This window comes from Leopardus geoffroyi, chromosome C2, assembly GCF_018350155.1.
Source record: "Leopardus geoffroyi isolate Oge1 chromosome C2, O.geoffroyi_Oge1_pat1.0, whole genome shotgun sequence".
In the NCBI taxonomy this organism is placed as follows: domain Eukaryota; kingdom Metazoa; phylum Chordata; class Mammalia; order Carnivora; family Felidae; genus Leopardus; species Leopardus geoffroyi.
The window spans coordinates 134,854,802-134,879,420 of NC_059333.1; the positions used below are offsets into that span (position 1 = coordinate 134,854,802).

Below are 24,619 nucleotides of genomic sequence, written 5' to 3' on the forward strand. Positions count from 1 at the left end.
GCATGAAGGAAATACGAAGAAAGTACACATGGACAAGAACTGAGGCAGTATGGTATAAATTTCAGGTAATTTTAAGGACTGGGTAATTTTAATCTAGAAAAGTCTCAATTCAATTGTAAATATATTTTTTAAAATAGCACACTCTACCTTAGAGAATCTAGGTGGTGGCATTTTTTAAACAAGCAAGGATAACAGAAAAAAAACAGTCTCTCCTTATGTCACGTTTATTCAATTTGTGGACTCGACTGCAGGTGGTCCTTGAGACGGTATCACAAAAGATGTCTAAAACAAAATGGGTAGGTGTGACCATTAATTTAAAATTCAGGCAGTTTTTCAAAACTCTATTTCTATGCAGAGTGTCCAATTATCTACAAGATATATACAGTCTGTAGCACAAGCTATTATGATTGATTGATTTTTTTTTTAACGAAAATACTTGCACATATATACACAAAATGAATCTTATCTCCCCTCAAAGTATCCATTTTGGGCAGCTATACATCAATTCCACTGAAGAAAATTCAAAAAGAGACATTCCTAAAATACTTTGATTAATGGATTATGTATACATCTTTCCCAAAGGGACTACTTCAAAGGAAATAACACACATTTGAATAAATAGGCTCTGAAATATTTGTTTAAAAATTTGCCTAATTTATCGTTACATGTAATCTAGAAAACAAACTGTAAAAGACGTAAGGTTCTCTGAACAAATACATTTTCACTTGAAATGCAAACATTCAAATAAATCTTTCCTTACTACTCAATAGTAAGAAAATGGAAAGCGATAAGTGATAAAGAAGTTAGGTATTAAAAAGCCAAGTAAGGATGAAAGGCCGTTATAGTCACTACCTTTTGAGAATTAAGGGACTACTGAGGAAAAAGAAAAATACCTTCAAATCTATAGCAAGCATTGTATAACAAATAGCAGCCAATCCACTTTGAAGACTGCAGGTATAAATTTCTCCTACCTTACAAAGCTTTACTTCATCTTTTAGTTATAGTATGCGCAGAAGTGGTTCCAACTAATAACTAATAATTCATTAAAAATGCAACCCATCTTGAAACACTACTACTAGAAAAGCAAATTACTGTCATTTATATTTTAGCACTTGCAGGACAGTAATTTTTACTCTAATCCATGCAGTGTTTTGAAAGAGGTATAATTGAAAACTAAATTGAACCTTGTAATTATTATATCTATGCATCCATAGAAACATCTACACATTTTAAAATATATGTATTTTCTTTAACTCATCTTAACCTTAAAAACTCGTCCCAAAGTAGTTTTTATTAAAAAAATGTTTTAATACAAGGCATTTAATTTTACCTTCTTCTGTCTGTTCTGAAAATGGTACAAAACAAATACTTTGACCACAAACCTGCGTATTCAATGCCTTCAATCAAACCGCTGCAATTAATATGAAATTCTAAATACAGAATATAATGCCACATAAATAGTATAACAGCCAAGTCCTGTCTGAGAAGCCATATGTTTTTTCCCATTGTTCAAAAAAAGGAGATGACTTCCCGTCACTTATGTTTCTGATTAGCAAGGTGATTTATGCCACAATCACTAAAAATGCCAGCAAGTGAATGAGAAAATGCATAGTGACTGCACCAGATGTGCACAATAAACAGGAATCCCATTGTAATCTCTGGTACTTAGTTTATATGAAGGTAATGTAGGAAACACTCTTGGATATGGCAAAGTCACTCTTTTTTTACATTTGACTATAAATGATATGAAATAAATCGTGTGTTTTATACTTTATGGCATGCATACATTGATAAATTAGGTACCGTTTTGTATCCCGACTTATCTACAAGACAAACCTGGCTAAGATCATGGGGATTAATTGCTTCAGAAGTGTGAAATGCAGCTTTTCCATTCTTTTCTGCACACTCAGTGAAGAAACAATGATTAATCACTGTTTAACTATTCTCTGGAGGATCTACAAGATTGCCAAAGCAGGACTTATCCTCATAAATCCAAAAAATACAGGTTTAGATTTGTTGCCAACAACTGAAAGAACATGAACTTAAACCCATTTGTTATCAGATTAAAATAATGTCAAGGTTTTAGAACCCCACTGGTACACAATTTCCTTTTAATCGGTGACTACGATAGGAAATTAGATTAACACACTAGATATAACAGGAGCACATGTATTTTATAAAAATAATAAAAGTATTTTTTAAAAATTATAAAATATCCTCAGCCTACTAATGCCAAACAACATACTATTGAACCGGAGCTGATAATCTCCCTTAGCTACATAAATATTTCCATTGTTCTGTGCTATTTATAAAAATTAAAATACATGCTATCAGATGAAAAGCACTTTTAAATGGTTATTTCATGTGGAAAATGGCTACCTACTTCAAGAAATTTTATTCCAGACAGCTACAGCTGAATGACTATTATGTGGATAAAATGATTTAGTTTGAATAGAACATAAATATATTTATAAGTCTTTATAAGACTGAAAATGTAAAACTCCAAACTTTAAGCCTACACTATAAATGATCCAAAAATAAGTAACATTTTGAACAGAAGTACATAAGAAGAGAGGTTTCAAATACATTCCAAGTAATTTAGGCTTTCAAAATATCCAGCCAATATCTCACTACATATATTGAAAAAATTAAGTAACTCTTAAGTTGAGGCAAAATTAGTTCATGTCATTTTTATATCCTGAACACATAGTTTTAATAACTAAAACCTTATCCTGTCTCAACAATGAAATGTTGGTTTAATAACGGTCAAATAATTACAAATTAAAGACTTCTTTAAAATCCTCTCTAAATGAGTGAGCTGTTCACAGACTACTCCTACCTAAATGGGAATAACCTCAAGTAAAGACTTCAAATTTCTATGTAAAATAGAAATGAGGCCACCTCGCAATTATAAAGGATCCATTGTCTATTTGTCTGATTATATGGTCATATTACTTCTCCCTTCCGAGACGCTTCTTTCAGGTCTACTAGGTACCACAAAAACTAGGAGAACTGCAAAGAGGAGGAGGTGAAACTGTTGGTCAATTTCACTGTTCATTAAGTCTTTTTTAAAAGTGAGTAACATAAAGAGAATGTGAAACAGATTCTGTCTTTTCCACATTTCTATCTAGAGTTGGCTGTTTATCCATTATCAAAAGGTGAGAGTTAATGTACAGCACATGTATATCAAAAACTAAAAATATTCACAATAAACTTAAGCAAAACATAAAGGAAAACATCTTAAAATGACATATGTATTTAAAAGTACCTGCCATAGGGTAAACAGTTAATAAATATCTGTTGATCAAATGAAGAGATGAATTCAGATTGATTCTACTCTCAAAGCTGATGACATTTTAGAGTCTATAAACAGAGAATTACGCTTTGACCCTCTCCCTACGTTCCCAAACATCTCCAGTTAAAGTTTTTCAATTCAGTGAATAGGATTTAAAAACCATCCTTATGTGTTACTCAAAATATGCCACTATCATAAAACCGCACAGAGACAATGGCTCGTCTTGTTTAACTCAGAACTATTAGAGGTTTGAGGATGGGCATCACTATTACCTTGCAAAGGAATACAAGCATGTCAGAATGAGACAGCTGGGGTTTTTGCATTAAGATTTTTGCATAAAATTTTGCACTTAAAAAGGGAAAGTCACTGCAAATGGTTTAAGTCAGTAACCTAAACCAGAAACCAAGTCCCAGATGACAAAATGGCAACCCACTGGGCAAATGTATACTTGAAGCCCAGGAAAGGAGACACATTAAATGATGTTAAATAATAAAGTTTTGTTTGTTTGTTTGTTTGTTTGTTTTTAACAGGGAAGCAACTAAGAATATGATGAAGGAGTGCTCTTTAACACCTAAACTATTCACCTATAAAAAGAATTCCCTGAAGACCCTTCTCAGAGTCAGCCAATGAAGTACTGGTCAGACTCACCACAAAATAGTATATTTCACATATTGGACAAGGATGTAACGTGGGTACATATCAAAAGAAAATGTGAGAACTTTTATTCTTGCCTAAAAAGTAATGCAATAAGCTAGAACCTGCATTTAGAGGGAATCAAAATAAAGTCACAAGAGGCACATGTCATCTTATTTCTATTGCATCCATAACAGTGGATGCTCCCCAAGACAGAGTACTAAGTAAAGTGACAGTAGACCAAATATCCTCTCAGTAGAGGTGTCCTAAGTGCACAAGTGAATTGATGAATCTTCAGGAGGTATTACTCAAAATGTCTTCCAGCTCAGTGACCAAGGAACTCTTTATTGGAGCATTCTCAATACTGATTGATGCATGCTGCTTCTCTTCTACTTTAAAAAACAAAAACAAAAACAAAAACTGTCTGGACCTCAGCTTTGCTGTTAAGCTGCCACATGTTTTTCCTTCCACTCTCCCTTGAACCCACTCTAATCAGATTTTGTCCTTTACTGAAACTACTCTTCTGAAATCACCAATGACTTTCCATTGCTAAATCCAACAGTCAATTCAGTTCGTCCATAACTTCATCTTTCAGCAACATTTGTCATAGATGATCATTTCCCTTTCTTCAAATATTTATACCATCCAGCTTCATTAGCTTACAGATATTCTGAAAGCCAAAGAAGTTTTCCTCCTACCTCACTGGGTTTTCCATCCCTGGACTTCTCTACTAATTCTACTTTTCCTTACCTGTTTACCTAAAGTGTTCCAAAGCTAGAACCTTCAATTTCCTCTAGCTATATTTACTGGACTGTGTCAATATAACTCTTTAAAAATACCATCTATAACTGACAACTTCCATGGTCCTTTATCCCAGACCTCTCACCTGAACTCTGGTCCAGTCTATCTGTCCTCTTGACCTTTCCACTTGAATATATAATAAACATCTCTAACTCAACATGTTTAAAACCAAATTCCTGGCCTTCCCCCAAACCCCTTAACACACAGCCTGTATAATCTTCCCCTTCTTCATCAAATGAAACTCCATCTCTCCTATTATTTAGACCAAAACATTACTGGAGTCATTCTTGACTCTTCTTTCTCTCAGAGTTCAAATCTAATCCATCAGGAAATCCTGTTGTTCAAACCACAATCATCTCTCAGCTCTAACCTTCTGCATGGTCCTTCTGCTTCTACCTTGCTCCCTTAAAATTATTGGTTTTTAAAACTTTTTTAGATGTTTATTTATTTTTGAAAGAGAGAGAGAGAGCACACAAGTAGGGGAAGGAGAGAGAGAAAGAATCCCAAGCAGTTGTGGGGCTAGAACTCACAAACCATGAGATCATGACTTGAGCTGGAATCAAGAGTCAGAGGCTTAACCAACTAATTCACCCAGGCACCCCAATTGTTAATTGATTTTAAATTAACTGTAATTCTTTTAAACAATAAACCAGATGATAATTCCCAGATTCCTCTACAGTTTAATTGCTACTCCTCTCACCTCACTTTGCTACAGCCTCACTGACCACTCTGTTCTGTGAACACATAAGCAATATTCTCACATCAGAGCCTTTGCAACTCTTGCCTTCATAGCACAACCATCTAACCTACTATATATTTAACGCATTTATCTTGCTTCTTGTGGACTTCTCTACCTTAAAACTCAAGCTTAATGAAATTAAGAATTATCTCTATTTTGTTTTCACTGTGGTATCACCTAGAACACTTTTCAGTGACAGCAGCTTCAAAGTTCTCAGGAGGAACAATGGATGGCAGAAAAAGATTAAGTCTTTGATGTTTTGAGAAAAATCATTTTAAATCTAGAAATACCCAGCAAAATGATCAACTGTGAGAATTAAAGAAAAATATTTTATAAAAACAATAAAAAATTATCTAATATGCTCAAGTCAGAAAATACACCTTTCACCATTTAACCTTCTGAAAATTTACTTAAAGGAAACCTAGGAATAAAGATGACAATGAGATCCAGGCAATATTGGAGCAAATCCAGCAATATAATGAAAAGAAATCTGAGAATGACACTTCAGCAAAAGGCCCAGGAAGCTCTGGTTTACTGGTTCATAAAAGTCCAGGATATGTGAGATATATCTTCAAAGGCAGTAGATAACCTTACAAAAATATTATTTTATCACCAAATATCATTTTATCCAAATTGAATACCTTTTATTTCTTTTTCTTGCCAGATCTCACCAGGATTTCCAGTACTATGTCAAATAAAAATGATGAGACTGGCTCTTTGTATATAGGGGACATTACCTCATCCATCATAATTACTCACTGCAAAAATAACTCTGATGAAAAATCCAAGTAAAGAACAGTTAGGTCCTTGCAAAGGGGGGAAAAGGCAAGTTTGGCCATTCTTGTCTTATTTCTGATCCTAGAAGAAAAGCTTTCAGCTTTCACCATTCAGTATGATGTAAGCTGTGGACCTGTCATATACTGCCTTTATCATGTTGAGGTACATTCCCTCTACACTCACTTTGTTGGCAGTTTTTATCATAAATGAATGTTGAATTTGGTCAAACGCTTTTTCTGCATCTACTGAGATTATCATTTGATTTTTGTCCTTCATTTTATTAATGTGGTATATCACATTGACTGATTTGTGGATGTTGGAACCATCCTTGCTTCCCTGGAATAAATCCCACTTGATCATGGTATATGACCGTTTTAAGGGACTGTTGAATTTACTTCTGTTCAGTTTGTACAAGAGTTTTGCATCTACATTTATCAGGAATGTTGGCCTGTAATTTTCTTCCATTGTAGCATCCTTATCCAGTTTTGGTGTCAGGGTAATATTGGCCTCATAAAATGGCTTTGGAAATACAGCTGACTCTTAAAACAATGTGGAGGTTGGGCACATTGGCACCTCATGCAGTTGAAAATCCATGGATAACTTTTGACTCCCCAAAAACTTTACTACTAGCCTACTACTGACTGGAAGCTTTACCAATAACACGAACAGTCAATTAACACATATTTTATATTTATAAGTACTATATACTATATTCTTACAACAAAGAGAGAGGAAAGAAATTGTTATTAAGAAAATCATTAAGATAAAACACATGTACAATATTATATTTATCAAAAAAATCCACATAAAAGTGAATCCACATTAGTTCGAATCTATGTTGTTTAAGAGTCAACTGTACTCCCTCCTCTTCTATTTTTTGGAAGAGTTTGAAAAGGAATGGCATTAATTCTACTTTAAATGTTTGGTAGAATTCACCTGTGAAGGCATCAGGTCCTGTACTCTTCTTTCTTGGGAGGTTTTTGATTACTCAATCTCCTTACTAGTGATTGGTCTGTTCGAATTTTCTATTTGACATGATTTAGCCTTGGTAAGTTGTAAGTTTTCAGGAATTTCTCTGTTCTTCCAGGTGCCTAATTCTTTGGTGTATAATTGTTCACAGTAGTCTCTTATGATCTTTATATTTCTTTTCTTTTCTTTTTTTAATGTTTATTTGCTTTTGAGAAAGAGAGAAACAGAGCACGAGCAGGGGAGGCACAAAGACAGAGGCAGACACAGAACTCAAAACGGGATCCAGGCTCCACACTGTCAGCACAGAGCCCAATGTGGGGCTCAAACTCACAAACTGTGAGATCATGACCTGATCCAAAGTCGGACACTCAAATGACTGAGCCACCCAGGCACCCCTGATCTTTGTATTTCTATGGTGTCAGTTATAATATCTCCTCTTTCATTTCTAATTTTATCTTTTGAGTCTTTTTTTTGTTTGTTTGTTTGACATGTAGCTAGTTTTGTCTGTATTTTGGAAAAAATAGCTCTTACTTCCACTGATATTTTCTCTTGTCATGTTTGTCTCATTTTCATTTATTTTTGCTCTTTGTTATTCTCTTACCTTACGGCCTAGTTTGTTCTCTTTCTAGTTCCTTTAGGCATATAGTTATTTGAGCTCTTTCTTTTTTCTTACTGTTAACATTTTCCACTATGAACTTCTCTCTTAGAATTTCTTTTTCTGCATTTGATTAGGGATAATTTTTATCATGTTTTTACTTTTCTATATATTCCATCCTTTCTACCACAGCTTTTACTTTTATAATCAGAAAAAAATGCTTGCAATTTTTTAAAGGACAAAAACGATAAATGTGGTGGGAAGGGGTACTGAAAGAGATCACTTTGCAAAAGGATCTGGGTTATTCTAAGCTGATATACAGGACTTAAAAAGTTAAAAATGTGTTAAACCCAGAATGATTTGAGGGCATTAGCATGCACATACAATTTACATAGAGAGAACAAGCAAGAAGAGAATAAAGAAATATATACTTAACTATAAGGGATGGTTCTATCTAAGGTTTATCCCTTCTTCAAATTTTGAGATATGACCATTTGTACCTGTGTTCTCACTATACAAGAACCAACTAAGTGCTTTGGTGTTTCCCAGCAGTTACCCAGCTTTTTGACCACAACATGTGATAGCTTATAGTGAATAGAGAGAGAGATGAGAAGCATGGAGAAGACAGATAAAGGGCAGCTTGACTGAGATAGAAAACAAATGGATTCCATTTACTTCCCAATGAGTCAGTCATGAGCAAGTGATGTAAAGTATCACAGGTGATGATTTACACACAGGTGATGTAAAGTATGGTTTCTGAAATTGCAAAGGCAATCCGTTACTAGACAGGGAGATAAATTTAGTTATGGGAAGCAGCATGTAGTAAGAGAAATATACAAAGATTAGAATAGAATAGAGCACTGCACACATTTCAGGTAGCTAGGGTAAAAACTATTTCAGCTTTTGTTTCACTTTCATTGGTACATTTATGCCTGTGGAAATTGGCTCATAAACGTAAATTTTATTCCTTACAATGGTTGTGTTAAAATAAATGTGAATTCCTCCTATCTGAGACACCTTCAACTCTAAGTTCAATAATTCTAGTTTTGCTACTCCTTTAACAAATTTAATGAAGGTGGCGGGGAGGGGGACAGAAAGAGATATGGATACCAAAAAGCCTTCTATATGGAATGTGCTAAAAGTACGCTGGCAGGAAAACATTTTTTAAGGCCCCCTATGAAGGCTCAGTTAAAGGAGAAGGAAAACAATAAGGGAAAGGGTAAGGAAAAGATTGGAAACTGATGACTAGATAGATGTAAGAAGTGGAAAGAAAGTAATCAGGGAACTCTGAGTAACTGTTAGAGAACAACATCATTCCCTGAAAAAGCCTACAATCTAAATCTGGCAGATTGTGTAAACACGTGCGCACGTGCGCGCGCGCACACACACACACACACACACACACAAATGAATCTACAGAACATATTACTATAATAAGGATATTTTATTGATAAGTGTTTATGGCCCCCCCCAAAACTCACATGTTGAAATCTTAATTCCCAATGTAATGGGAATACACGATGAAATGGGAATATAGATTATAAGGGTGGAGATGTGGAATAAGCTTAGGAATTCCCTGAGCTTGCAGGGATGAGTTAACAAGGCATAAAGAAATAGAAAGTCATAGGATATACATACCCAAGTTTGGGTAAACAAGCTTAGGTAAATAACATTAGGTAAATGGGGCAAAGGCCCCCAGTATAGGACAAAGGTATAAGAACAGGGAATCTCAGGAAGAAAACATCCAAGATGAGGTAAACAAGATTAGATATTCAGGGCAGAAAGGCCCCCTAACTTAGTATAGCAGAAAGCTGCTTTCACAGGAAGGAAGGACCAAATTAGGTAAACAGGTAAATAGGGCTACAGACCACAGTGGGGCAAAGTTGCCCAGAGCAGAGCTAATTAGCAAAAGAAAGATGCCTAGCTGACAGTGAGGTAGCATGCTCAGGCTTTCTTGTCCCCTAGGCCAGTTTAGGTAAACAGAGGTGGGGCCTCTCTTCTGCTGTAAACAACCTTCCACCCAGATTTTGTTTTGTATTTACCCAAACCTCTAACACCATGTATCTCCAAAACCTTCTTCCCCTCCCCCCACCCATGAGTTCATGTTCATGGTTTCGTTGTCTCTTTGTGCATGTCCATCACACTTGTAAGCCTTCTGATCCTCATAAAAACAGAGCAAGGACTCTTACTGGGGACTTTTGTCTCCTCCCAGGACATTAGCCTCTCTCGCATTTTTAGTCCTGCATCCCACTTTCTTGCTGGACAAGAGAGGACTCCAGACCCAGAGTCTATGACAGGTGGAACCCTCATGAATAGGATTAGTGTCCTTATAAGAAGAGACCTTAGAGAGGTTTCTCACTCCTTCCACCATGTGAGGACACACAAAGAAGATGGTGGTCTGTGAATCAAGCACTGCATCTGCTGGCACCTTTATCTTGGACTTCTCAGTCTCTGTGAAGACTGTGAGAATTGTTACAAATAAATTTCTGCTGTTTGTAGGTCACCAAGTCTATGGAATTTTTGTTACAGCAGCCCAGAGACTAAGACAGATACTGATAGCATTCAATTTTTAAAGGTACATTTTGAATAAATATATGCTTACCTTTCAGGAGACCTTTACTGATCCAGAAATCTAACTGACACCTGAAAATGCATGCTCTAATCAGAAGATGACTTCAGGTTCAGTACAACAGAGTTCTCCAAATACAAGTCTTGGTTGGCAAACAGGAAGCAAAGAAGAATGAAGAAATAGAGATCACTTGAGTTTTCCCTCAACCAAGCTTCTGACAGAGAAGCAAATACCTAGAAAAATAAATAAATAAAATAGCCTCACACATTCCTATCCCAAAAGGAACCCTGAACCAAAGCAAACAATAAAAAGGCAAGCTGAAAAAATTTAGGTCATACTATTTTAAGCTTTTGGACGACAAGTGTTAGCCTACTCACTAATCACTCTTTCTATCATCTATTTTAACTTCTGGAAGAAAGGAAGCCATTTTATTTTACTTAAAATAAATGGTACTACAAAAACTTTAAATCTAAAACACCTCCATATGAAACAAATCACGTTACAACTTCATTTCATTGACATGAAAGTGTTGAAATAATAAACAACACACTATTCTAATACATAGTAAAATAATACCAAGTACTAAAATTACAAAGAATAAAAAAATGGAAAACTGCCATTTGAAAACAAACATGGGGAAAAATTCCCTTGAAAGCGATTCCAAACATTAATAAAATGTCAAATTCAAATACTGATGTATCAGTGCAACAAATATTATTTGTGATGTAAAAAGTAATTTCCCTAGCTTTTTTGCTTAAAGAAAAAGAAAAATGTCTTATCACCTGTAATTAATATTCTTCCGTAAGTCATATGACACAGATACAATCTACATGAAATCTGCAAGAATGACAACTGACTTTCTTAAATTGCTATCTAACGTAAGTAAAGAACCTCTTAATAATAATATCAAATTACTAAACATTACTATCACTTTCCTCTAGATTTCATTCTATATAGTTTACTCCCTATAACCTGTTAGAACTTATTAGTAGCTCAACATATGTACAAAAGGACAAAAGTAATTAGGTACTATAATGTGAAACATAAATCAATACCACAGAACTGAAAAGCATTATGACAATAGATATAACTGAAACCTACTGAGATTCAAAAGAAATTATTTAAAACACATTTTAGCATCATATGCTATTAAAACCAAGTAACAAAGTATGATTTGTAAAGAACAGATGAACGTGGCATTGACCTCTAAACAGATGTCCAGAAACTTTTATGCTCTTGTATTGAATACAATTCATGTTCTGTTTGTTTGATAAAGAGAATGATTTATTATGTTCTGATGTAGCATTTCCTTATTTTAACTTTCAATCTTATCTGAAAAATTACCAACAATTCATTTCTAAATTATACAATATATGTGTGAAAGATACCTAAATACAGTCTACACCTCCTTGGACAGTAATATAGTCACATGCTTTTTCTGTATGGTTGAGCTAAAAATTGCTACATGTCTCCATTTCTTATCTTTCCTTTGTAAAAATACAGACCATTTTTATTCTATGGGTGGCTCTTTAGAATGAAGGACATTCAAATATCTTTCAACTATTCCAATATATGTGTATTTCACAAATGTGTGTTTATATAATAGTTAATCTATATTGTCACACTACTGTGTCAATACTATTCAGAGAATGATGGCTATTACTTCATAATGGCTATTCACAACCAAAGAAAAACTGCTAATATAATCAGTATCCTGAGTAGTTATAATTTGTTTTATTTCTAAATACATACTTTACACTCAGATCAATTCTACATGTCATACATTGCTCCGAAAGTCATTTACTTTCTTGCTCTGACAGGATATATCCAATGAAATATTTTATTGGCATACCATCAGAGAAACCAAAAAGGAGAAAAGACCTACAAGGCAGAGTTAGCTAACGGAGGCTTTATCTCTACAGTAATACTGTATGAAACTAGACTTCTTCAGCCATCTATATGCAGAGAAAATGTTTACCATTAGTCTCACTGAAAGGATATACCAGTTCTTTTTCTAGTTATCCTCTATGGAATTGCATAAATATTGAGAAAATCTAGAAATAGACATACACATGCACATATAAAAATTATTGTCAGTGTATAAGTTACTGCTGCCCTGGGACTGCAATAATTTATGTAACATCTGTTTTCATATTTTTCTAATTTTTTTCCTAATTAACATGCATATTTAACGCATAAATGCTCAGACCACCTCGTTTTTCTGCTGACTGTGCCTCTTTATTTTTGACGTTGTGCACTCCTAGGGAGAATTCAGGAGAGATGGAAACCAAAATCTTATTCAAAGCACTAATTTTAAAATGTAAAAAACAGTACTAAACCAACTTCCAAGAAAATACTAAAGTCTTAAGAGTTTTCAGAATAAAAGTTCAAGCTGCCAACAACAGTCATGCACTTAACTTGAAGTCCAAATACCAACGAGCAACACAGAAGCTTAATTCCAATATTATATTAATCTTCTTGGTTCCTTTTTAATTTTTATAAAAGCTGAGAAACCTACTATAAAATCTATGATTATTTGACTTTGAAAATTCTGGTAGCATTTTAAAATTGTTATCCCATAGGCAACAAACATACATGAACACGTTCCATATGGTAAGCGTCAAGAAGTATGTAACCAGCTATATGTTTTTGAATTGTAAGCTTCCGAATCCTGTGCAGATGTGAGGAAAGGGGGAAGTTGTGACTCTGAAGCTACATTCAAGTACCATCAACTTCTGAAAGATCTTAATCTGTACTGGGAAATTTAAAATTCAAAATACTACTTATCTTTATTTTTAATAGAAAAAGTAAAATTAGAGGCTGATCAAACAAATGCTACAATAACTAAAGTATTCCCAAATAACAATGTTTAATATGCCAACACTGTGACTCCATCTGTACTTACCTCACTTTAGAATTAAACACTTTGTATTTTAATTGCCTAGTTATGTATTTCAGGCAGTCATTTATTACTTCTCATCTGTTGTCAGGGCTGTTCTAGGCCTTTGTAAACACGGAAATTCTCAACCCTCATAGAACTTACATTTTACTTGGGATATCAGACAGTATCCAATAACGATGCAAATACGTAACTGTAAACAGAGATCAACACTATTAAAAACAGGGGAAGGGGTAAGCCATGAGATTTAATAACAGGAGATTTGATTTAGCCCAGAGGTCAACAAAGACCTAAAGACTACTTAAGATGAGATCTGAAAAGTATGGGGCAGTCTAGGAACAGCAAGTACTAAGGTCTCAAAGCATTATGAGAAAAGCACATTCTGAGTCAAGAAAGAGAAGCAGAAGGGCCAGTCACAGCTAGAGAGGGAACATATGTGAGACAAAATGGGGCAGAAGAAGTCAATAAGGCAAAATTACCACAGGGTTTTAAATATAGTATCAATCAATTACACATTGAAAAATTACCAAATTTGGCTGAGTTACGGAGACGAGCAAGAAAGGTAAAGGGGAGGAGTTAGGTGTGAGGTGACAGATTAGACTAAAGTGGTGGCGGTAAAGATGCGGAGAGAAGGCAGGAAGATTTATGGGCTAACAGAAGAATTTGGTGAAAGATTCAATTTTGTGGAGAATGAAGTTGGATAACAATTCCGTTCAGTGATATAAGGAAACCTGGAAGAAGATCTGCTGTTGGAAGAAAGAGACCAAATTACACTAGGGCATATTAAAGGATTACCTGTTGGAGATGTCTTGCAGGGATTTCAATGTACACATCAGAGCTATAATAGTCTGGAGATTTAAGAAAGGTCTGGGCTAGAATCAAATTTAGAACTTACTAGGATATGGGTAGCAACAACAACAAAAAAGGCACCTACATTGCTTTTCCCCCCTGAAAAATTCCCTACGCACATGTTGTATCTTCCTTGTTTCTAGCTATCATACCACATTGGAACAGAAAAAAATATATACTTCATAATGTGACAAAATCATATAGCTTGTAAATGGTTAACTTCATAAGGCATATATGCCTTATCTTAAGTTACTAAATAATAGTCATCATTTACTGAAATGCCTACTTGGGTTAAAAACTATTAAAAATATGCTGAAGCATTCTAAAAATGTGCATCAGGTCATTAATCCTCACAATAACCTTAGAATTGAACAATTATTGAGCCTACTTTTTAGATGCAGACACCGAAGTTAGGGAAGTGTTAAGAGTTGCTAGTAAAGCCAATAAATGAGAGAGGCACACTTCCAACCCAAGCATATCTGAATCCACAGCCCATTTTCTTTCCACTAAAAAGGAGGGTAGCAGGTATCGATCTTTAAAATAAATTTACCTCAGTTTCAAACCTGGCCCCAGAAGACCACTTAAGCTCTCTTAAATATCCTCATCTGCAATTCCTACCTTGCTAGGAAATACTGACACTTCAGGGAACATATAAAGTGTGTATCACCATTCACATGATCCGTCACCACAGGAGCCACAGTTGAGAGAGGGCTTAGAGCAGAAACTAAGGCTGACACTGAAAGTTTGGGAAATTTCACAGCATAGGTCAGGGCAGGTCATCAGGTACAGTACCTCGGTTCATCCTTGTTCTTCCCCTCATGGAGGAAGAGTAGTTTCCATCAAAAGAGCAGATGCTAATATGATAAAAGCTGTAGGTGGAGAGTTCAGCAATGTTTCTAAAACATTACAATGCATAAAAATCACCTGAGAGGTTTTTTTTAAGTTTATTTATTTATTTTGAGAGAGAGTGTGTGTGCGCATGCATGAGAGAGGGGCAAAGAGAGGAAGGGAGAGAGAGAACCCCAAGCAGGCTCCGTGCTGTCAGCACAGAGCCCGCCTTGAGGCTCGATCTCATGAACCAGTGAGATCATGACTTGACCTGAAGTCAAGAGTCAGACGCTTAACCAACCAAGCCATCTAGGCACCCCCTGAGAATCTTCTTAAAAATGGAGACTGCCAAGCAGATCTTCTCAAGGATTCTGACACAGAAATGGAAAAGATGCCCCTTCAAGCTTTCTAAAAGATATCTACCTACAGCAACCACTTTCCATTCTTTAGCATGTGTTTTTTAAATTATTTGTTAAACATATATATTTTTTTAGTCCAATTAAATTGTACCCAACTTAATATAAACATTTCAGATATTTTTCTTAACAACTACTGTCAAGGTTCCTTCCCAATGGAAAGAGGGATAATAAAACAAAAGTAGTTTTAACGATACATAAAATGCCTCCATCAAAACTTATTTTCCTTAATATATATTTTAGTCTTATGATTAAAACTAAGTCATCTAGGGATATATATGTCAAAAGACATAGGAATGTTTAAAGGAGATGAATGGTTCATAAAGAACATTTTGTCACAAAAGTTAACCTTTGGTGAAAAAAATATATATATATTTGATTAAAGAATCCTGTACTTATGTAAGAGGGTCTAATACAGTAATAGTTATTCAAAAAATGGATAACGAGATTACATGTAACCCTGTCAAGTGACACCAATGAAAACTAATACATACTGGTACCAAAGCAGCATTCAAAAAAGAAAATGTCTACTCTATTTCCAGACACTTCAGATCACTTAAAAATGAAAGTATGTCTATCTTTCTATCTGTGGTTCTACATGAACCACAGCTGTCACTGTGGAAGCATATATTCCAATCATTGTCCCAGCGGCTCCCATCAACTTGACCTACTGGTGCCCTGAGTCAGGGCTGCCTTAACAACATTCTAGTGACCTAAAGGTTCTAACAAATTCCATGGGGCACATGTGTGGCTCAGTCAGTGGAGCATCCAATTCTTGATTTTGGTTCAAGTCATGATCTCAGAGTCATGGAATCAAGTCCCACATCAGGCTCCATGCTTAGCATAGAGCCTGCTTGAGATGTGTTCTCGTGTTCTCTCTCTCTCTCTCTCTCTCTCTCTCTCTCCCTCCCTCCCTCCCTCCTTCCCCTCCCTCTGCCCCTCTCCCCAACTTGTGTGCACATTCTCTCTCTCCCCCCCTCCCTCCTTCCCCTCCCTCTGCCCCTCTCCCCAACTTGTGTGCACATTCTCTCTCTCTCTCTCTCTCTCTCTCTCTCAAATAACAAATTCCAAAACTCCAAACTTTCATCCAAGGCTAACTGAATTTAATTTTTTTTATTTTGAAATTTCAAGATGGATGTTGTTAAGACATATCTGTGAAGCTAAATATGGGCAGTTAAAATTTTAAGTTGATGACATAATATCTCCTTGTGTTTTTATGACTCAAAGAAAATACCCATTCAGGTTTCTGTTTTTGATCCCGTGATTTACATCAGGACCATGATAGGGAATAGAAAACTAAAGATAATAAAAGTTGCTTGAAAAAGAACTTCAGTAACAATAACATTACTACTATACTGTGCTGCTGCTATTTACATGGTATATCTCATTTAATGTCTCCTCACCTCCACCCTAACCACTCCCACTTAAAACAAACAAACAAACAAACAAACAAAAAACAGGGGCACCTGGGTGGCTCAGTCAGTTAAGTATCTGACTCTTGATTTCAGCTCAGCTCATGATTTCACAGTCATGGGATCGAGCTCATCCTCAGGTTCTGCAATGACAGCGCTGAGCCTGCTTGGGATTCTCTCTCCCCCTCTCTCTACCCCTCCCTGACTTGTGCTCTTCAGCACATGCGGTGTCTCTCTCTCTCAAAATAACAAAAATTTAAAAATTTAAAAAAGCTAAGAGGAGCTTGAGCACACTAACTTGCCCAAGATCTTATCATTAACAACTGGTAAAGCTGGGATTTGAATCCATGTGATTGGAACCCAGAGGCCACATGGTCTTAACCATTATAACATGCTATATTAATTTAAAGGCTATATTAAGTGTGATTTACCTGACCATTACTCACTCTGTTCATGAAATCCCTTAACTCTATAAACCTTTACACAGCCAAAAATCCCGAAAGTACTGACACAATATAAATCTTTCTTTCTGTCTTTTATGGTAAATGAAATGCTTCCACATTGTTCTAATAATAAAGCATATCTTTGCTTCCTAAATGACTCGTCATCTTGAAACAGTATATAACATTATTTTCTCACAGTCATGCTCATTTTCACTAACCACAGTCGGTACCAAGTTAGATCCCACACTACCAGAAGCTCCAGGCAAGACAGAAACCAATGTATATACAGTGCAAGAAAATAACTTTTTGTGATTTAAAGATTATATCTTCTACTATTTCTCTTGGTGCCAACAAGATAACTTTTCTTCCCAAATCTTGGTTACATTTAGGATTCATTTAGAACCAAGCTCTAAGTACCAAGTTTGATTTAGCTTTAGAATAAGAAACAGATCGGTCTCAATCACTCTGTATATACAAATAAACCAAAAGAAGCCAGTCAATTCTGAGAGTTGCTTTGGGAACTTGGGGTTCATTCCAATCCTGAAGATCAGTCTAAATGCCCTGAGAAAAGTTAGAAAATTCCAGGAACTGTGGTTTCCCTAAGAGAGCTGCAGATTCAACCTGACTCCATGAGATGAAAAATTCCATTAAGCTTTAGTCTTCATCCATTTCCTCTGGCAGACATAAGGCATGGGACTTTTCAAAGTACACATCTTCCACAGTACAATAAGGAAGTAAACATATTTGTAATTAAAGTGCTCCCTTCTTTTAAGTGTGTTCCTGTAACTAACATGAAAATAAGATTTTTGAAGAAATTATTTTAGATTAAATAAGCTGAAAGTTTAAGCATTGTCCATAATTTTATTTTGTATTCTAAATTCTCAGTTCCAGACTAATTAAATTATTCCACATCTCATTAACTACTCCTCCTTATGTTATTCCATTTGTTTCAGAGTTCCTTTTTTTAATCTGTTGCCTTTTTATAACATTACCTGTCACCTTTTATCCATGAACGCTGTAATTTATCCTGTTCAAACTATGCAAAAAGAAAAACTCAAACCATACTTGATTATGCTGGAGGAAAGTCTGTGAAAATATTCTAGAATTCTGGGGAAGCTTTAATTCTCAGAAAACAGAAGTGGACGAAACTAATTATAATAAGAAAGAGAACAGATAATAAGTTAGCTCTACAAAGGACTCAATTATTTAAGATTTATTTTTTCTGCTGCATGGCTCATGACTTTCCCATCACTTACTTCACTACCAAACTACTGTTCCTTTATTGATCTCTCTACCTATTAGCTTCTTCTCAAAAAGAAATAAAGGAAATCTAAACTGGATAATGTTGGTGATCATTAGCAGCATAGAAAAATGGCTGAATCAATTATCAGGCACTTGGTATTTTTGAAAGATAATTCCAGTGGTGGTGTAGAGTACTAGCAATGAAACTGGCATAGTAGCTTCAGAAATGGGAGGACTGACAAAGAATATGAGAAAAAAATGGTGGCACCTAGACATAAAAATGGAAGAAGAGAAATAAACTTAGTAAATTTCCAAGGTTTCTAATTTAGGAGTTAGGCAAAATGTTTATACTATGAAAGGACTAAAAAAAAGTAGGAGAGGAAGGAGTAAGAAAAAAGTTAAGAGAAAAAGCACATACTATATCACTTCATATCTATAGCTATCTCAGTACCTCGTACCCCTAAAAATGTATGTTTCTCTGTGAATAAAAAAATGAATGAAATATCTCAATTTTATTTTTGTTAACTTTTATAAGATTAAGTAATTTGAATTTGCTTACTAACATGAAGTTTCTTATTTCTTTCTTCTTTTTATTTTTTTTAATCTATGAAAATTTATTGTCAAATTGGTTTCCATACAACACCCAGTGCTCATCCCAAAAGATGCTTCAATAACCATCACCCACCCTCCCCTCCCTCCCACCCCCCATCAACCCTCAGTTTGTTCTCAGTTTTTAAGAGTTAACATGAAGTTTCTAAACTCACAACTAATTCCATAACTACTTGAGACTTTTTTTTTTTAATTTCCTAGATTCTAAACAACACTGCTGGAAGCCTAGAAGTGTCTCCAATTGTAACTCTCTTTTAAAAGTTGCCAAATTGTGGTCTCTATGATTCACCTAATATCTCACTTCGAGCAACTAACAGGTATAAATAATCCAGCTGAATTTTAAAGTTTGCATAAGGTTACTCGCTCAGTAGTAACACTCCAACAATATAAATACCAAAAGATCACACCTGTATTAGTGCTTTCGGTATCCTAACTCAATAAAACAGCAGTAAATTAATTTACTTTTGCTACTCAGAAGGATAACTTTTTAAATGTATTCTTCAAACCACTTTAAAAATATTTAAAGATTCCAGGCAAAATGATTACTATGGTCTAATATTGCAATATGATGTATAAAACTAAAAATATTCAAAATCCCATAAGAAAACTGCTGAGGTTAAAAGATTGTAAGTTGGTAAAATGAAAAGAGGAAAATCATAAATATAATAAATGCAGTATACCAAAACTTTTGGTTTTATAACCAGAAGGATTACAAAGTTATTTCAAAAAACTACTGTTTTCTATTTTGAATGCTGGAAATTCAGCAAGCAACTGGCTATTACTCTCCAAGGACAGAAACCCAAATAAGGCACCGAAATCTTATAGGACATTAAAAAAAAAAAAAAAAAACTGCCCAAAGACAATCTTATAAGAAATGATACTCAAAGTCTTTTGTGTTTATCTTTATATTAATTTATCTCATCCAAGCTAACAGATAGGAGATGTGACAGTAAATGTATGATTAACTACCACACTCCTTACAAGCACAAATTTTAAAAAGGCTTGTTGGGGGCACCTGGGTGGCTCAGTCAGTTAAGCCTCTGGCTCTTGATCTCAGCTCAGGTCATGATCTCGTGGCTCATGAGATGGAGCCCCGTGTGGGGCTCTGTACTGACAACACAAAGCCTGTTTGGAATTCTCTCTCTCCTTCTCTCTCCGTCCCTCCCCTGCCCATGTGTGCACCATGCTCTCTCTCTCTCTCTCTCTCTCTGTGTCAAAATAAATAAATAAACTTAAAAAAAAATAAACAGGCTTGTTGATACCTTCAAAAAAGCTAGTAACCCTATTAAAAAGGACACACTCCCCAGCCCTCTATACTGGTCCTCTCCTTGCCTAAGTGACTGAACACCAGACCACCTTCCAGAGCAGTATTTACAGAAGAAAAAAAAGCCCTAAAGACTAGGTTACCTAACCTAAAATTGTTTCTGCTTTTAAAATATGATGGCCTACAAATTCACTGAAATAATATCTTTCATTGAAAATACTCAAAATGACCTTATCTAAAGACTATCAATATGTAAAACTTACGTTTAAACTTTTAACTGCCTTTCTGAGCAACGCCTGATGATGTTAATTTCTCAGTCCATGATACTTGGGGTGGGAGTGAGGGTGGGAGGAGGATGTCCTAAAAGAAAGACTCTTCTTTGTGTTGTAAAAACGTCATTTTGTTTAATTCTCACAATAGCTATATGAAAAGTCCTAATATTATCATTACTCCTACTTGCTCTGCAGATGAAGAAATGTAGGTATGGTTAACTAGATTTATTTAATATCACACTCTTAATAATTAGTATTTAAACTCAGGTCTGTAACGCTCCACAAGCCATGTCCTTTCCACAACATCACAATGCTTTCAAGTATACCTGTGAGTAAGTAATGTAAGTCAAAATCATGTGGTGATTTAAAGTGATTCCTTTATCTCTACCTCACCAAAGTACCTTGGAAACCTACCATCGAAAGTGATTAAGTGTGTATCACCTATGACCGTGGACCATGGACCACTGAAATCTGTGATTCAGGAAGCTCAAACATCAGCTTCTCTCACTTTATCTTCACTCTGAAGTATATTATCTCTTGTATTCAATACTACAGAAAGAAACATCTCTCAAGCTCTGTGCTTCAGTGGTACACACCAATTTAGGATTAAACTATCTAAACAACAAATTCTTACTTTTCTTTATGTAACCTTGATAGACCATAAATACATACATAGTTGCAAATCAGACTTTTTAAAAGGCATCCCTTCTCAAATGTCCCGAAAGTAGTGTGCAGGTTGGCCAAAGACAAAATACATCCTGAGCCTCATTAGTATAAATGTGCAATGAATATAGATAAATCCCAGAGTAAGTCTTCAAATACAAATTATCATACTCAGAATAAATAATAATAAAACTAAAAAATTCAGATCCAGAGTTGACATAACCAATTAAAAAGGGTTCCAAAGAAATTATTAAAATACTGCCTAGAGGCAATTCCAGAATTTCCTTATGAAGAACTCATCACTCTTGACAGAGGGCCAGACTTCTTTTGACACTTAGCAGAGTTTCTCAATCAGAACACGTTTAAAAAGAGACAGGAAGTTTCAGAATAAGCCACTTCTGGCTCTTGCAGCAAAGGAATAATGTTGACCAGAAAACAGAGTTCTACATGGCAATAAGATTCGGACCATGTATGTGTTATGTTACATATAAGTTACTTTTAGGAAATAGATTGGTAAATTATTTTCTCAAGTATGAGAATTTTAAAAAACTAAGTTCTGGGGAGGCTCAGTCCATTGAGTGTCCACCTGGGTGGCTCAGTCCACTGAATGTCTGACTCTTGACTTCGGCTCAGGTCATGATATCATGGTTCAGGAGTTCGAGTCCCACATTGGGCTCTGTACTGACAGTGCTGGGGATTCTGTCTCACTCTCTGTTCCTCCCTGCTTGCTCTCTCTCTCTCTCTCTCTCTCAAAATAAATAAACTTTAAAAAACACTAAGTTCAAAAAATTCTGTAGTTTATTTTCTTTTGATTATTATTATTCTAATTTTACCCTCAGTAGCTTAGACTATTTTGAGCTGTATTTAACCAAGATTTGGTGCCTAGAAACCACTTAACATAAGTTTATTAATATCCTAAGAGCCATTTTTTCAGTTCAATTTAGTCTCAGATTTCCACATACACAAAACATCCACCTTTAGATTGGTGCAGTTCTCTTCCAGACTAATATTTCTTCTTAAACAAAAAGCTCTCATCAGAGCAAAAACTCTTCGCAAACCAATGGAGCTGCATTTCCTAATGGACTGGCCTTCCCAGCTTCATACAATTAATAATAGGAAGGTCACAGTTCAAGATGGTAGGTAGTAAGATCCTGAACTCACTTCCTTTCATGGACACAAGAATTTAGAATCACATTTGAAATAATTCCCTATAAAGAGGACATACATACTGGATGAAAAGATCCTCCACAATAAGGGAAAACACCAAGATGGGTAGAAGGGGTAGAGATAAAATATTGCTAAGTAATAAACCACACCCCAGGTGTGGTGCTCCATGGACAGGAGGAACCTCAAAGGTATGGAACTTTTCCCTGAGGCGTAAAAGATTCAAGCTCCACACTGTGCACCCCAACCTTTATATCCTACACAGGAGAGACAAGACCTCAAAATGCCTGGCTTTGAAAACCAGCAGGGAGTATATCCAGAAAAACTATAGAACTATAGGGAAAGAGAAACCAACTCTTAAAGGGCTCACACACACAGACTCACTCAATCCGGAAACCAATGCAAAAACACCAGATTTAAAAAACAAAACAAAAAACAAACAAACAAATAAAAACAGTGCACAAAACATAGGTAAAAGAGATCTACTTTACCAATCTCAGAGCAAGCACCAGAGAGGCAGGAGGGACTGAGACACTAGCAGTAGCCATTTTTGCTAGTTTATTCAGCCTTATCTCCAGCACTGGAGAGTGCCATTTTGGAATCCTCCCTCAAGACTGCTAACGCCAGAGGATGGTGCCCCACTAAGAAGCCCATACAACCCAGCAGCTCAGCCAGACCCTGCAGCTGACAGGATGATAACTCTGCCTAACAGTATGCCTGTAGCAACTGCGGCCCTGTCACAACAGGGGGGCACATGCGGCCCACACAGGGAATACCTCTGGAGCACGGGGGCAGATTGCATTTCTGGGCCCCACAGGACAACTCCTACATAAGGCTGTTCCTTCAAGACCAAGAGATGGCTAAACAACCTAAACACAAAACAAACACAGACTGGGCAAAATAAAGAGACAGAAGAATATGTTCCAGTCAAGGGAACAAGACAAAACCTCAAAAAAAGAAATAAACAAAATGGATATAGGTAACCCACTCAATAAAGAATTCAAACTAATGGTCATAGCGATATTTGCCAAACTCATGAGATGAACAGATGAAGACAGTAAGAACTTCAATGAAGAGATGGAAAAGATATCCATACCAAGACACCTCATACTTAAAATGTCAAAAATTAAAGATAAAGACAATCTTAAAAGCAGTAGGAAAAGGCAATTAGTTATATATAATGGAACCCCCACAAGACTATCCACAGATTCTTCAGCAGAAACCTTGCAGGTCAGAAGAGAGGGAGCATGATATATTCAAGTGCTAAAAAAGAAAAAACTTTCAACCAAGGATCAAGGATAACCTACCCAGCAAGGTTATCATTCAGAAGTGAACGGGGTATAAAGAGTTTCCCAGACAAGAAAAAGCTAAAAGAGTTCATCACTACTAAATTGGCTTTATAAGAAATATTAAAAAGACTTTGCTAAGCATAAAAGGAAAGGCCGTAACTAAAAATAAGAAAATACCTGAAAGAAAAATATATCACTGGTACAGGCAAACACATAGAAAAGGCAGTGGATCGACCACTTATAAAGCTAGTGTGGGGGCGCCTGGGTGGCTCAGTCAGTTAAGCGTCCAACTTCGGCTCAGGTCACGATCTCGCGGTCCGTGAGTTCGAGCCCCGCGTCGGGCTCTGTGCTGACTGCTCAGAGCCTGGAGCCTGTTTCAGATTCTGTGTCTCCCTCTCTCTGACCCTCCTCCGTTCATGCTCTGTCTCTCTCTGTCTCAAAAATAAATAAACGTTAAAAAAAAAATTGAAAAAAAAAAAAAGCTAGTGTGAGAATTAAAAGAAAAATTAGTAAAATCACCTGAATCTATAATAATTAGTTAAGGGATACACTAAATAAAAAGATGTAAAATATGACATCAGAAACAAAACACAGTGGCAAAAAAGAGTAAAAGTGTAGTGCTTTCAGGATGCTTAGAACTTAAATGACTACCAACTAAAAAGAGACTGATAAATATATAGGTTGTTATATATGAACCTCATGGCAACCACAAACCAAAAACTTATAATAGATACACAAAAAATAAACAGAAAGGAATCTAAATGTAACACTAAAAAAAATCATCAAATCACAAGGGAAGAGAGAAAAAAAATGAAAGGAACAGAGAAAAATTACAAAAGCAACCAGAAAACCATTAATAAAAGGGAAATACATACCAATAATTATTTTCAA

The 24,619-nt window shown here is 35.6% G+C and overlaps 1 protein-coding gene across 16 annotated transcripts in view; it reads right to left on the minus strand.

Annotated features, from left to right (window-relative positions):
• The window catches only part of TBC1D5 (TBC1 domain family member 5), a 539,941-nt gene that overhangs the window by 390,572 nt on the left and 124,750 nt on the right, over positions 1–24,619 (minus strand). For 8 of the 16 annotated variants that reach the window (XM_045503738.1, XM_045503732.1, XM_045503735.1 and 5 more), the window contains one exon: positions 10,412–10,611. The exons of the other annotated variants lie outside the window; for them this stretch is intronic. The gene's annotated coding sequence lies outside the window, so the exon portion shown is untranslated. The remainder of the gene's footprint in view (positions 1–10,411; positions 10,612–24,619) is intronic. 16 annotated transcript variants of the gene reach the window in all.